General features: G+C 37.1%; 1 pseudogene; it reads right to left on the reverse strand.

The window, feature by feature from the left end:
* Positions 1-9,658: 9,658 nt before the first annotated feature.
* Positions 9,659-10,459, reverse strand: LOC112625285 (annotated as a pseudogene).
* Positions 10,460-15,619: the final 5,160 nt, after the last annotated feature.

Genomic DNA, 15,619 nt, shown 5'->3' on the forward strand with positions numbered 1-15,619 from the left:
TTTGTAGCTTCCCTGTCCCAAACTTGGAATTAGTCAGTTTTTGAAAAATACCTAGCTCTTTTTTTTTTTTTTTTTTTTGGAGTGTTTAATAGTGTTCTAAATCTGTGTTGGTGATCAATTTCCATGTAACAACTTACTCCAAAACTTGGTGGTTTAAAACAATAACAAACATGTTATCTCTTATAATTTTTCTGGGTCAGGAATTTTAGAGGGCCTGGTTGGGTAATTCTGATTTGGGTTTCTGATGAAGTTTCTTAGGTGTACATTGGAACTTCAGTAATCTGCAGGGGTTCGGTGGAGGAGAGAAATGGTTGAAAGAGATAGGTGAGGAGTGACACTTCTCTGAGTGTAATTTTGATTATCCAAATCAATTTTTAATTATATATATATATATTCAATTATGTGAACAAGATGGAAAATAAAAACCTAATATAAAGAAAAGCAAATGAATCCAACTGTTTTTCAAACCACATTAAAGGTAGAGATTTTTAAATTGAAAAGAAGATATCCTATTACATTTTGAATAGATTACTTGGATTTTATACTCCTAAAGAAAAACAGAACAACGAACAAATCTTGAACTTTTCTTAGTAGGAATGAGCATAGAAGGTGTGAAGCCATTTTAGGCCTATTGAAAGATTTATCGGAGGAATATACTTATATATAAACTCATTAATTTATAATTTCAAGTATTTATATACACACATGGATACACATATGCACACATACATGTGAGGAAGAAAATCTGATAAACAGAGCTGGGAAAGGCTATGAAGGAGAGATTTTGTCAATGCCAGGCCTGCCTTGCAAGAGCTCCTGAAGGAAGCACTAAACTTGAAAAGAAACAACCAGTACCAGCCACTGCAAAAGCATGCCAAATTGTAAAGACCATTGATGCTATGAAGAAATTGCATCAATTAACAAGGAAAATAACCAGCTAACATCATAATGACAGGATCAAATTCACACACCACAATATTAACCTTAAATGTAAGTGGGCTAAATGCTCCAATTAAAAGAAATAGACTGGCAAATTGGATAAAGAGTCAAGGCAAATCAGTGTCCTGTATTCAGGAGACCCATCTCATGTGCAGAGACATACATAGGCTCAAAATAAGGCGATGGAGGACGATCTACCAAGCAAATGGAAACAAAAAAAAAAAAAAAGCAGAGGTTGCAATCCTAGCCTCTGATAAAATAGACTTCAAACAAACAAAGATCAAAAGAGACAAAGAAGGCCATTACATAATGGTAAAGGGATCAATTAAACAAGAAGAGCTAACAATACTAAATACATGTGCAACTAAATATACATACAGGAGCACTCAGATTCATAAAGCAAGCTCTTAGAGACCTAAAAAGAGACTTAAGACTCACACATAATAATAATGGGAGATTTTAACACTCCACCATCAATATTAGACAGACCAATGAGACAGAAGGTTAACAAGGATATCCAGGACTTGAACTCAGTTTGGCACCAAGCAGACCTAATAGACATCTACAGAACTCTCCACCCCAAATCAATAAAATATACATCCTTCTCAGCACCACATCTCATTTATTCTAAAATAGACCACATAATTGGAAATAAAGCTCTCCTCAGCAAATGTAAAATAACAGAAATTACAAACTCTCAGACTGCAGTGCAATCAAATTAGAACGCAGGATTAAGAAACTCACTCAAAACTGCACAACTATATGGAAACTGAACAACCTTCTCCTGAATGACTACTGGGTAAATAACAAAATGAAGGCAAAAATAAAGATGTTATTTGAAATCAAAAAGAACAAAGAAACAACGTACCAGAATCTTTGGGACACATTTAAAGTGGTGTGTAGAGGAAAATTTATAGCATTAAATGCCCACAAAAAAAAGCAGGAAAGATCTAAAATCGACACCCTAACATCACAATTAAAAGAACTAGAGAAGCAAGAGCAAACAAATTCAAAAGCTAGCAGTAGGCAAGAAATAACTAAGATCAGAGCAGAACTGAAGGAGAGAGAGACAAAAAAAAAACCCTTCAAAAAATCAGTGAATCCAGGAGCTGATTTTGAGAAGATCAACAAAATTGAAAGACCGCTAGCAAGACGAATAAAGAAGAGAGAAGAATCAAATAGATACAATAAAAAATGATAAGGGAGATACCACTACCGATCCCACAGGAATACAAACTACCATCAGAGAATACTATAAACAACTTTAGGCAAATAAACTAGAAAATCTAGAAGAAATGGATAAATTCTTGGACACATACACCATCCCAAAACTAAACCAGGAAGAAGTTGCATCTCTGAATAGACCAATAACAGGCTCTGAAATTGAGGCAATAATTAATAGCCTATCAACCAAAAAAAGTCCAGTACCTGACAGATTCACAGCCAAATTCTACCAAAAGTACAAAGAGGTCCTGGTACCATTCCTTCTGAGATTATTCCAATCAATAGAAAAAGAGAGGATCCTCCCTAACTCATTTTATGAGGCCATCATCATCCTGATAGCAAAGCCTCGCAGACACAACAACCAAACAGAATTTTAGACCAATATCCCTGATGAACATCAATGCAAAAATCCTCAATAAAATACTGGCAGACCAAATCCAACAGCACATCAAAAAGCTTATCCACCATGATCAAGTAGGCTTCATCCCTGGGATGCAAGGCTGGTTCAACATAGGCAAATCAATAAATGCAATTGATCACATAAATAGAACCAATGATTAAAAGCATATTATTATCTCAATAGATGCAGAAAAGGCCTTCCACAAAATTCAACAGTCCTTCATGCTAAAAACTCTCAATAAACTAGGTATTGATGGAATGTATCTCAAAATAATAAGAGCTATTTATGACAAACCCACAGCCAGTATCATACGGAATGGGCAAAAACAGGAAGCATTCCCTATGAAAAACAGCACAAAGCAAAGATGCCCTCTTTCACCAATCCTATTAAACATAGTGTTGGAAGTTCTGGCCAGGGCAATCAGGCAAGATAAAGAAATAAAGGGTATTTGATTAGGAAAAGAGGAAGTCAAATTGTCCCTCTTTGCAGATGACATGATTGTATATTTAGAAAACCCCATCCTCTCAGCCCAAAATATCCTTAAGCTGATAAGCAACTTCAGCAGTCTCAGGATACAAAATCAGTGTGCAAACATCACAACCATTCCTATACAACAATAACAAACAAACAGGGAGCCAAATCATGAGTGAACTCCCATTTGCAATTGCTACAAAGAGAACAAAATAACTAGGAATCCAACTTACAAGGGAGGTGAAGGACCTCTTCAAGGAGAACTACACACCACTGCTCAATGAAATAAAAGAGGACACAAACAAATGGAAGAACATTCCATGCTCATGGATAGCAATAATCAATATTGTGAAAATGGCCATACTGCCTAAGATAATTTATAGATTCAGTGCCATTCCCATCAAGCTACCAATGACATTGTTCACAGAATTGGAAAAAAAATACTTTAAAGCTCATATGGAACCAAAAAAGAGTCCACATTACCAAGACAATCCTAAGCAAAAATAACAAAGCTGGAGGCATCATGCTACCTGACTGCAAACTATACTACAAAGCTACAGTAACCAAAAGAGCATGATACTAGTATCAAAACAGATATATAGACCAATGGAGCAGAACAGAGACCTCAGAAATAACACCACACAACTACAACCATCTGATCTTTGACAAACCTGACAAAAACAAGAAATGGGGAAAGGATTTCCTACTTAATAAATGGTGCTGGGAAAATTTGCTAGCCATATGTAGAAAGCTGAAACTGGATCCCTTCCTTACACCTTATACACAAATTAATTCAAGATGGATTAAAGGCTTAAATGTAAGACCTAAAACCATAAAAACCCTAGAAGAAAACTTAGGCAATATCATTCAGGACATACGCATGAGCAAGGACTTCATGACTAAAACACCAAAAGCAATGGCAATAAAAGCTAAAATAGACAAATGGGATCTAATTAAGCTAAAGAACTTTTGCACAGCAAAAGAAACTACCATCAGAGTGCACAGGCAACCTACACAATGGGAGAAAATTTTTGCAATCTACCCATCTGACAAAGGGATAATATTCAGAATCCACCAAGAACTCAAACAAATTTACAAGAAAAAGCCCCATCAAAAAGTGGGCAAAGTAAATGAAGAGACACTTCTCAAAAGAAGACATTTGTGTAGCCAACAGACACACGAAAAAAAGCTCATCATCATGGTCGTCAGAGAAAGGCAACTCAAAACCACAATGAGATACCATCTCATGCCAATTAGAATGGCAATCATTAAAGGGTCATGAAACAATAGGTGCTGGAGAGGATGTGGAGAAATAGGACCGCTTTTACACTGTTGGTGTGAGTGTAAATTAGTTCAACCATTGTGGAAGATAGTGTGGCAGTTCCTCAAGGATCTAAAACTAGAAATACCATTTGACCCAGCAATCCCATTACTGGTTATATACCCAAAGGATTATAAATCATGCTGCTATAAAGACGCATGCACGCGTATGTTTATTACAGCACTATTCACAATAGCAAAGACTTGGAACCAACCCAGACGTCCATCAATGATAGATTGGATTAAGAAAATGTGGCACATATACACCATAGAATACTATGCAGCCATAAAAAAGGATAAGTTCATGTCCTTTGCAGGTACATGAATGAAGCTGGAAACCGTCATTCTCAGCAAACTATCACAAAGACAGAACACCAAACACTGCATGTTCTCACTCATAGGTGGGAATTGAACAATGAGAACACTTGGACACAGGGCAGGGAACATCACACACCTAGGCCTGTCATGGGTGGGAGGTTGAGGGAGGGATAGCATTAGAAGAAATACCTGATGTAAATGATGAGTCGATGGCTGCAGCAAACCAACATGACACATGTATACCTATGTATCAAACCTACACGTTGTGCACTTGTACCCTATAATTTGAAGTACAACAAAAAAAGAGAGAGTTCTTATACTTGTGTGTCTGATAACAAAAACTATCACAAAACACTGTAAAAATCACAACCTTGCAGAAAGATAATTGCAGAGTTACACAAAAAAATACTTCTCCAAGGACGTATGCCAAGCAATTGTTTGTGTAACCTCAGAGTGGCGCCACCTTTGTAATTGATCTATTTAGCCAAAGATAATTATCTCAAAGCAATTATTTAATCCTCTTTATTTTCTTTTCTTTAAAAGTCTTTGTATTCTTTTACCTCCATGAATACATACACAGTTTACTATGGCACTTGTACTTCCATTGCAGTGCCCTCTTCCAGAATAAATATATTTTTCTTTTGGAGAGTCTCTCTGATTTTTACATAGGTTAACAATTCATATCTATCTATCTATCTATCTATCTATCTATCTATCTATCTATCTATCTATCTGCCTATCTAACTTTCTCTCCATGATTTATGTATCTATCTGCATGTACGTATATAGCTCTGTTCTCTTAAAAGGCCCAGGAGCAATAGTGTACCAGAAGAAATGAGCATACATAATACCAGTGAATCTTGGGATTTCTGTTGAATTCACCATCCAAGATTGACTCCAGTGATTCTTAGTTTCTGGTATCATTACCTTTATGCAGTTCATGTTCACATTAAAGCAGAGCTTAGCTACCTAAGAGATACTAGAAGTGACTAGTAACTCCTAAAGCTAAAACATTGACACTTTTGAGACACACAGGCTGATTGTTTTTCATTTTGATGTGGTCTAGAATAAAAGAACAAAAGCCTCTTAATCAAGCTGTAGGCTTACCTAACTTCCAGCTATCCAGCAACAAAATACCCAAGAAGTTATTAACCACAAGTGCTGCTTTAGGGGGCTATGGACTCCCCTGGGGTCCCACATGTGCAGTTAGACTTAAACGTCAACTTAGAGTTACCCCTTCCTCATTTTAATGCTAAAAATCACACCCAGGGGAGGTGATTACAATGCTAACATTACATGTTGTCTATGAAGAAGCATGTTGAATTACTGCACAAGCACTAGAAAAACCTCTTCTATACATGCCCTAATGAAACTCTTCCCTATAGAAAGACCCTATAAAACTAACCTAACACACAATGTTGGTTCCCTTGTGCACAAGCTAAATAAATTGTCTCTTTGTTGCTATATCTGGTAACCTCTCTTGATTTCTGCTCTGGGAGATTACAAGAATTCAGGGAGCTGATAACATTTCTATCTTGTTTCCTTGAAACATTCGCTCTGGGGAAAGCCAGCCACACTATCATGATAACACTCAGCCATTCCTGGGAGATGCCCATATTGGAGAGAAATAAAGGCCTCCCTCCAACATGCCAGTCGTGTGAGTGATCCATGTAGACTTCAGATCACTGTGGATCCAGTGGACACCTGACTGAGAAAATTCATAAGAAACCCTAGCCAGAGCCACTCAGCCAAGCCACTGTTGAATTTCTGACCCATAGCTACTGTAAGAGATAATAAATACTTAGCATTGTTTTAAGTCATTAAGCTTTGGGGAAGCTTGTTAGACAGCATTTAATCACTAATGCAGTTGCTACATACCATTAACCACTAAAAGCAACCAAGAATACTTGGAAAAATGACTGTTTCCGGGTCTGGGACAGGGAAAATAGAAGATGAAATTGAAACAACGTGCTGTACCAGAAAATTAAAGTGATGTTTAAAAATAATTATGGTTATATGTCAAAATATAAGATAATTCAGGTTGGCAGAGTTTCAACTAGCAAAATTGGTGCAATTTGGCATCACAATATAGAAAGATATGAAGTCTCATTGAATAAAATAGGACTCCATGAATATATGTGGAAAATAAATATATGCATACATGTATACAGATGTGCATAAGTATATAAATAAGTAAGAATAAATAGTGGAGAAGAAAAATTCTTCATTTCAGTAAAATATCGGCTGATAAATATAGATGAAATAATATAGTTAGATATAGTAATTTTTTATAGCCAATATACTGAAAATTAATTCTGGTAAGAATCATCAATACTTTTTTTTTTTTTTTTTTTTTTTGAGACTGAGTTTCACTCTTGTCACCCAGGCTAGAGTGCAATGGCATGATCTCAGCTCACTGCAACCTCCGCCTCCTGGGTTCAAGTGATTCTCCTGCCTCAGCCTCCCAACTAGTCAGGACCTCAGACGTGTGTCACCATGCTCAGCTAATTTCATTTTTTTTTTTTTTTTGTATTTTTAGTAGAGATGGGGTGTCACCATTTTGGTCAGGCTGGAATCAAAGTCCTGACCTCAGGTGATCTGCCCACCTCAATACATGTTTAATCAACTGGACGACATTTGATGAGAAACAGAATACTTACATATTCTCAAAGTATATCTTTTCAAATTTGTTATTAATTACAAAAGAAAAATAGTAACTCTGAAGTGGATATAATGATATTTTAACCAACTGATCAAAGTTGATGTCATCAATAAACTGCAATTGGACATTTTAGGCCTCCATTTTGATGCCTTGAGAAGGACATAGCATCACTAAAGTACTGTGCCAACCAAAAATGCATAACCTGAATCTACTTATAAGGAAATATCAGACAAATCTAAACTGAGAGAGAGTCTATGAAATAACTGGCTTGTATTCTTCAAGAAATGTCACTGTTAGGAAAGAAAGGCTGAGAAGCTGTCTGAGATTAAAGAAGACTCGAGAGATATGTAAACTTTATTCATTATGGGATTTGGGCCTGGATCCAATCCTGAAAAATGATCGCTATACAGAACATTATTGGCATCATTGAATAAACTGGAATTAGGACTGAAGATTAGAATAAAGTATTGTATTACTGTTAAATTTTTTGTAGGTATTTTTTTTTTTTGAAATGGAGTCTGTCTCTGTCGCCCAGCCTGGGGTGCAGTGGTGCGATCTCCACTCACTGCAACCTGTGCCTCCTGGGTTCAAGCGATTCTTCCGCCTCAGTCTCCCGAGTAGCTAGGATTACAGGCATGCACCACCATGCCCAGCTAATTTTTTTTTAACTCTTGAAATACAGAATTTTATTTATAAACTTTTTAAAGTAGAAGAAAACTCTGTCAAGAAAGACCAAGTGGAAAATGGGTTTCCAAAAAAATGTAATTTTAGGGCAACAAAACTCTAAAAGGCCACAAAAGACAAATAACACCACTACTGCCATCTGAACCATGGCTAGTTACTTGCATTTTTTGGCATTGTTAATCATTGAATCTGGGTTTTCCTCTGAATTCCACACAGAGCATGCACTACACAACAATTTTATCAGAACATACTTGCTTTCTACACACATTTCAGGACAAGCTACCACCAGAAACAAATCAATACATATACATCAGGGGCTGAATAATCTCAGTAGTGAGTGAGACACATTTTGCAGAATCCTGCCAAACAAAGGAACGGAAAAGGCTGTGGGCAAAACAAATGGGGGAGCGTTAAACAATGAAATACTTTCAATATTAATAATTAATTCAGGCACGGTACTGTGTTTTGTACAAAAGAAAATTAACATTTAGTAACACACTAATGAGTCTTATCTCCAAAGAGATTAGTGCACTGGCAAAGTATGCAGATTACAGTGGAGAGCTGTGGACAGCAGATACTGAAAACACCCCGGCCTGGCAGGTCCCAAGGTGAGGATGGCCTTCACTGACCACTCCCTTTGCCAGAGGTCCAGAAAGAACTTGCAGCATGGTCACCTGCCTGCTACACTTCCAACTCTAAGCAGCAAACTTCAAGGAGCCAGAGAGGAGTCCCCAGTGGGCAAGGGGAGCAGAGAAGAGGAACATGGTAAATATAAACCTAAAAGACAGTAAAATGGGATGCAATCCCCATTCAAATCCCAGAGACGAGGACAAGTCCCCAAAAGTAGTAGTTAGACTAAAAAAACTGGACACACCTCACTTCCCCAAAAAGATAATACACAGAAATTTTGGGGATAACCGGAAAAATAGAGAAATGCTCAATGAAAACCAAGCTCTTCACCTCGAACATCTCAGGACTGAAACACATCCTCTATTATCCAGTCAACAATGCCCTTGCTCTTTAGCAGGGATGCAATTGGTCAATGACAACAAATGGCTTTACAGGGCAACTTTTAAAATGTTCCTTTTAGACCAAAGCCTAGGCTATGAGGATTCAAGTAGCCCTCTAAGACTTGTGACAGCAAGTTCCAAAGGTTCCAAGGTCTAGTCCTTCCTTCCAAGACATAACGTCAAACACAAAATCCCGTCATGGTACAATTTATATTTTGAAATACGGAAGCATATTTTAAATACTCTTAAGGCATTTATTTATTACAACATTATCTGATTTCACATTAGCTTAAAATTCAATTCAGTCTTTCCATTTCTTCACTGAGGTCGCCACCTCAGCATATTACACACCGTCTCCAGCACTCAGTGTGACCGGCATCCGCACAGTGAGCCCCAGTCAGCCTCTGTTTCCCAAGTGAACCAACTAGATATTAATACTGCTCTGCTACAACGTAAACGCTCCTAACTCAAACTTACTGGAAAAGCAGTGAAACGTCTGTGAAGTGACTTTAAGAAAAGGTACTTTTGCTTATGAAAAGAAACCAGCGAGTCCTCTAAGGATAATAACAGGGAGTATATTACAGTTAAGCACATGATTTGGAGTGAGGAATTCGGATGTTGCTCTGTTGGTCCAGGCTGTTAATACCCTTCCTGCTCCTCCTGTGGGCCCCGTTCATCAGGTATCACAAAGCCTTCATCTGTGGCATACGGAATGTGTATAGTCCTCCGCAATACAGGGTTATTTTCCCCCTCATTCTCCTGACAAATCAATTCAATGGTCCATAGCTTTCTGAAGTAGAAATTCCTCTTTCTCCAAGTCTTCAACAGTGAGTTTCAATACGTTGACCTGCTTCATCAACTCAGCTGCCTGGTCATCCCCATTGCCCACACCAGGGTTCTTTCACAACATGCCAGGGCCAGCCTTAGGAGCCGCAGCAGTTCTCTGTGTTGAGATGGGCCTCTGCGGAGCTGCATTGCTAAAATTTTGGTTTATTCAGAGCTGGAGCAAGGAGGCAGGGAGCCACCGAAGTTTCTTGAACTTGTCTGGCAGCCACAGGGTCACAGGCTTTTCCATCATAGTTTGCATCAAAAAACTTCTTGAACCACTGCATGAATTCAAAATTGTCCTGAAACTTTCCTGTTACTGATTTGTCCATAGGAATTATTTTGTCAACACCCATCCTCTTAAAACCCGCTTACAGTATTTTGAAGTTCCGGATGCACTCATGTTCTAGCTTAGCTTGAAATTTCACTTTCTTCAAGTCAATGGAGCCAGGAAACAGCATGTCCATAAACTCACATTAGGCAGTCCCTGACCACACTATTTGATCTTTGTCAGATTCAACTGCAGAGACTCATTGATCCAGGCCAGTATGTTATGTCGACTTAGGTTATCACTGGTCACTGACATGAGTATATGTTCACTGCCATCTTCGGCTCTCGGGAGAACCAAGTCCACTGCTCTTACCCGGCTCCAGTTCCTTCATCTTGTTCAAACGGCCAGACCCCACCCTTTTTGTATTTTTAGTAGAGACGGGGTTTTATCATGTTGGCCAGCCTGATCTTGAACTCCTGACTTCATGACCTGCCCACTTTGGCCTCCCAAAGTGCTGAGATTACAGGCGTGAGCCACTGCGCCTGGCCTTTATAATTTTATTGTAGCTATTTTTAAAAATCTTCTTACTCTTAGCTAATGTTAAACAAACATTTAAAGGTTAAAATGTAACAATTCCTGAAACCTAGTCTCATACATTAAAGAAATGCATACTATATACATGCTGAACACACATACACACATATGCATACGATATATACATATGAGAGAGAGGGAGAAAGATCATAAAAGAAATAAGCTAGTCATTTTTAAAACTGTACAAGGGAATTTTTATTTTTGCAACTTGTACAAAGTTTGAAATTGTTCCAGAATAAAAATGTAAACTAATTACTAACTAGTTTCAGTTGTGTTAAAATTAAATTTTCGTTCCTTTAATATTTTATTTCATAGGAGAGCCTTTATTTTGAGAGTAGAGAAATGGTGAAAATGTTAGAGATAAAGGTTAAGTATTGGTGTCAGAAAGAAGAGAGAGGAGCCAGGTTCTGGATATAAAAATGAGTGAAAATTTCCAGTAAGCAACAACAACAAAAAGTTATGAGCATGCGAGGAGAAGGCAGATGGAGAGGAAAGGCCATAATAAAGAACTTTGTCCTGGAGCTCAAAGGATTAGAAAAGGGATTCAGGATTTATTGAGGCAGTTTAAAAAATGAGTTTTGGCGGGGCGCGGTGGCTCACACGTGTAATCCAGCACTTTGAGAGGCCGAGGCGGGCTGATCATGAGGTCAGGAGATCGAGACCATCGTGGCTAACACTGTGAAACCCTGTCTCTACTAAAAATACAAAAACAAAATTAGCTGGGCGTGGTGGGGGGCGCCTGTAGTCCAAGTTACTTGGGAAGGTGAGGCAGGAGAATGGCGTGAACTCGGGAGGCGGAGCTTGCAGTGAGTCAAGATCCTGCCACTGCACTTCAGCCTGGGCGACAGAGCGAGACTCTGTCTCAAGAAAAAAAAAAAAAAAGTGAATTTTATCTGTTTTCCTCTATATTTTTTGATTCTCTACAGTTAGAAATTATTCTAGTGCTATGAATTTCACCTACTCACATGGAAAATAAAAACAGTATTTTTCTAACTAAATCTCATTATATACACTCAGTTGTGACTTTCACTTATTTAAAAATTCCAGTTTAGGTTTTCTCAGTCCATTCAAGTTTCTCCCTTTTCACCTGCTCTTTTTCTCCTCATTGTGATCCAAACACATGGTGGTGAAATAGGAGGAAGTGAGAAGAATCAATAGACAAAATTGGAAGAGGGAACTCTGATATTCTTTTCATTTAAAATGAATTTTGGTTTGAGAAACCCTCTGTTCTCAACTCTTCAGGCTTTATTTCCACAGCACCCACTGCTGTGTTGTCACTGTTTCTCTCACAGTTTCCCAAACATTCATGACATTGATTTTGTTTTCAGAATGCAAACGGTTGTTTTAGAGACGATCCATCAGGCCATTGAGGTTTTTATTTCTCTTCATCTGACACAAGAACACTCTAGTGCCACTGGCTCACCCTCAGACTTCCTTGATTGTTTTAGAGACATGTGACATTATGTAATAATCCATTATACCCACAGAATCATTAGTTGTTGCACGGAGGTGAGGGGGAGGTATCTCAGATACTTTCAGAACACATTTTTTTCTCTCTCTATTGTAACTTATTTATTTATGTACTAGGGGAAAGTAGAAACCTTCATTTCTGATGTTGTGATCCTTTTTGTTCTTCCCTTTTCTATGTATTCTTTCTAGGGAAATCCTAGATTATTCTAGATTATTTCCTTTTGGTTGAAAATCTGCTCTTCTGTAATCAACATATCCCCCCCCCCCACACTCAACACAAAATACACACACACACACACACACATGCACACACACATCAGTTTCTTTAAAGTGTAAACTATGCTCTGATCCACCATGTTCTTATTCTTTTGGATTAAAACAAATCAAAATAGTCTTTTTCGTTCTCAAAATCTTAGTGCTTGAAAATCTAAGGTCACCTGACTTATCAGACATATGTTCCCACTTTTTGAACTTTACAAAATCTATTAATATATTCAATAACTGTTTTTTTTTCTTTCTTTTCTTTTTTATGTGTGTTTTTCCTTTCCCAGAAAAAATAAAATCTCTTCACCTATGGCAAGAATTGATCCACTGAGGACTAGGAAGAAAAGTATCAGAAATGGCAGCTGTAAAACTCTTTTGTATTGCCAAAGTTTTATCTCACTTCACAATTTATCATCTAGTTCCTCTTTATGCTATCAGTGCATTTGTGCACTCCTACTTTGTGCTAGAAAATATTCAGGGCAAATCTGGGTGGATAAGCCATAGTTTCTGTCCTCTTGGTATCCATGGCAAACACAGAGGAAAAATACGTTCATAGTACCTTAAAAGAAGAATCTTAAACTAATCAGATTTGTGGAGCACTGTTGGGGTCAGCTTAGGAGTGACTTCCAGAGGAATTCTGATACTCTGGACTTCAACCAAGACTGTGCTGGAGCAGCCACTGAACCCTAAGCAGGGCTTGCTTATTCTGGAAGTTTCTTATAATCGATAAGGTATAAGTCTTCAGAGTTTGTTTCATCAACCTACCTCTGAGCACTACTGTACAGCAGTGATAGAAGCACAGCCACCAGAAAGACAGTCCTGTAATATAACTGATCTGGCAACATTGAAACAATATTCATCATAGCACAGCTCAACTGAGCTGCACATGTGCAGAAAATAGAAGATGGCAGGATATCCAACTGCTGCTGTAAAGTGAGCTGAAATGGGGGTAATCACAAGCAGAGAGGGCAGCAGAAACATGTTAAGGATTCACAGAAGCACAGCCTCAAGCAATGTAGCATAACTGAATATATGAGAAGGGGCATGCTGCTGAAGAAATGAAAGAAGAAACTTGCTCTTAAAAAATCTACTTCTGATGACACTGGACACAGTATTATACAGCTATATGCAACTCTACTGATTTCTAATTTTAAATATCAAAAATTAGTATGGATTACAAACCCTGTCAGGAAATATGTATGCATTTATCTAGTATATTTTAGTTGCATTGTAGTCATTTTAACTTATTGTTTCCCTAGCTATATTAGCAATTCGTTTACATGGCAAATCAAAAACATTCTGTTAATTTCTTAAGAGCTGTTGCAAGTTCATTTGGAAGGGCAAGTTGTATATTTACACACACAGAGACACATACATTATGCACACTTGAGACTGTGAAATATTATTATGGCAAAAATCAGGAAAGAATCCAAGAAATAAAAGAATGAAGTTAAGAGAGTTCTTTTATTTATATTGTCATGGCATTCCCACAAAGTAATGACCCTACTATTTGAGGGTGGCTCATGAAAATCATTCTCATTATTTCAGTCATGTATATGTATTTATTCCATTTACTCAACAAGTATTTACCCTGTGTGGTATGCGTACATCACACTATTCACAGCTGGAGACAAGAGATATAGACAAAGGATATTGGCATGCATGATAAGAGCTTTTGCTTTTCCTTCAGATGTTTAACTCTGGGTAGGTAAAGGGAGTACACTTATTTCCATGCAGGTAATATTGCTGAGTTCATATAACAAGAAGTACTTAGCTCTCACAGACTAAAATTCTGGCAAACATCCATTGAACCTTAGACAAACTTCCTGAATCACAATGACTCTAGATATAGAATCAACAGTATATCATTATAATGAAAGTATCCTTTTTATTTTTTCCCTGCCTGTAGAAAAATTTGTGATAAAGGTGAACTAAAAGGTTGGAAATGAAAGAAAATGTAAGGGAATTAAACAGCAAGTAAATAATTTGAAGTGATAATTTAATTTAAAAGGATTACAATGGCACATGGAGGCTTTTCAAGGTCAATTCTTTAGATAGTTCAATTTCAATGTTTTTTTTAGCTGATTCGATTGAAGTCATTTACAATTTTGCAAGTTGGCTTTTTTTTTTTTTTCTTTCCAATCTGTAAATGTTTATTTCTTTTTATTTCATTAAAGTGCTGGTGAGGAATTCCAGTAAAATATTGAATAAAAGTGGTGAAAGTAGTCATCCTTGCTTTGTTCTCAATTTTAGGGGGAAGCATTTAGTATTTCACCATTAAGTATAAAGGTAGTTACAGATTTTTTCCATAGTTGCCTTTAGCCAGACTGTGTTCCCCACTTCTTAGCAGGCTTGAGAGTCTTTACCATAAATGGATTTTGAATTTTGGTAAATGCTTCATCTGCATCAATGGGCTGATCATACGGGTTCCTTTTCTCATCTGTTAATATAGTTAATTACATTGATTCAGTTTTGAATGTTAAACCAACTGTACATTCCTAAGGTAAACTCCACTTGGTAATATATAGGATTATAATCAAGGAACTAGAAAACAATAGAGAATATCAATGAAAACAAAAGCTATTTCTTTGAAAAGATCAATAAAATTGATAAACCTCTAGTGGACTGATCAAGAAAACAGAACATATGCAAATTGTCAATATCAGAAATGAATATCATTATGCATCCTTCAGATACAAATACAATGAAAGTATACTATGAATAAGCTTATGTCGACAAATTTAACAACTTAGGGGAAATGGACCAATTATTTGCAAGGCAAAAACTACCAAAGCTCACTCTAGAAGAAATTAACTACCTGAATAGTCCTTTACCTATTAAAGAAAGTGAATTTGTAGTTAAACTCTTCCCACAAAGAAAACCCAAGTGGCCCAAGTGGCCTCACTGCAAATTCTACCAAATATTTAAAGAAGAAATTGTGCACAAACTCTTCCAAAGATAGAAAAAAAAAGAAAAGAAACACTTTTCAACTCATTTTATGAAGCCTGTATTACTCTGAGAGCAAACAAGACAGACATTATAAAAAAAAGAAAACTAGAGACTGGTGTTCTATATGAACACAGATGAAAATAAATTCTTAACTATTAGCAAATCAAACCTAGAAATATGTAAGAAAGATAATTAATCATTACCAAGTTGGCTTTTTT

This window comes from Theropithecus gelada, chromosome 5, assembly GCF_003255815.1.
Source record: "Theropithecus gelada isolate Dixy chromosome 5, Tgel_1.0, whole genome shotgun sequence".
Classification (NCBI taxonomy): Eukaryota; Metazoa; Chordata; class Mammalia; order Primates; family Cercopithecidae; genus Theropithecus; species Theropithecus gelada.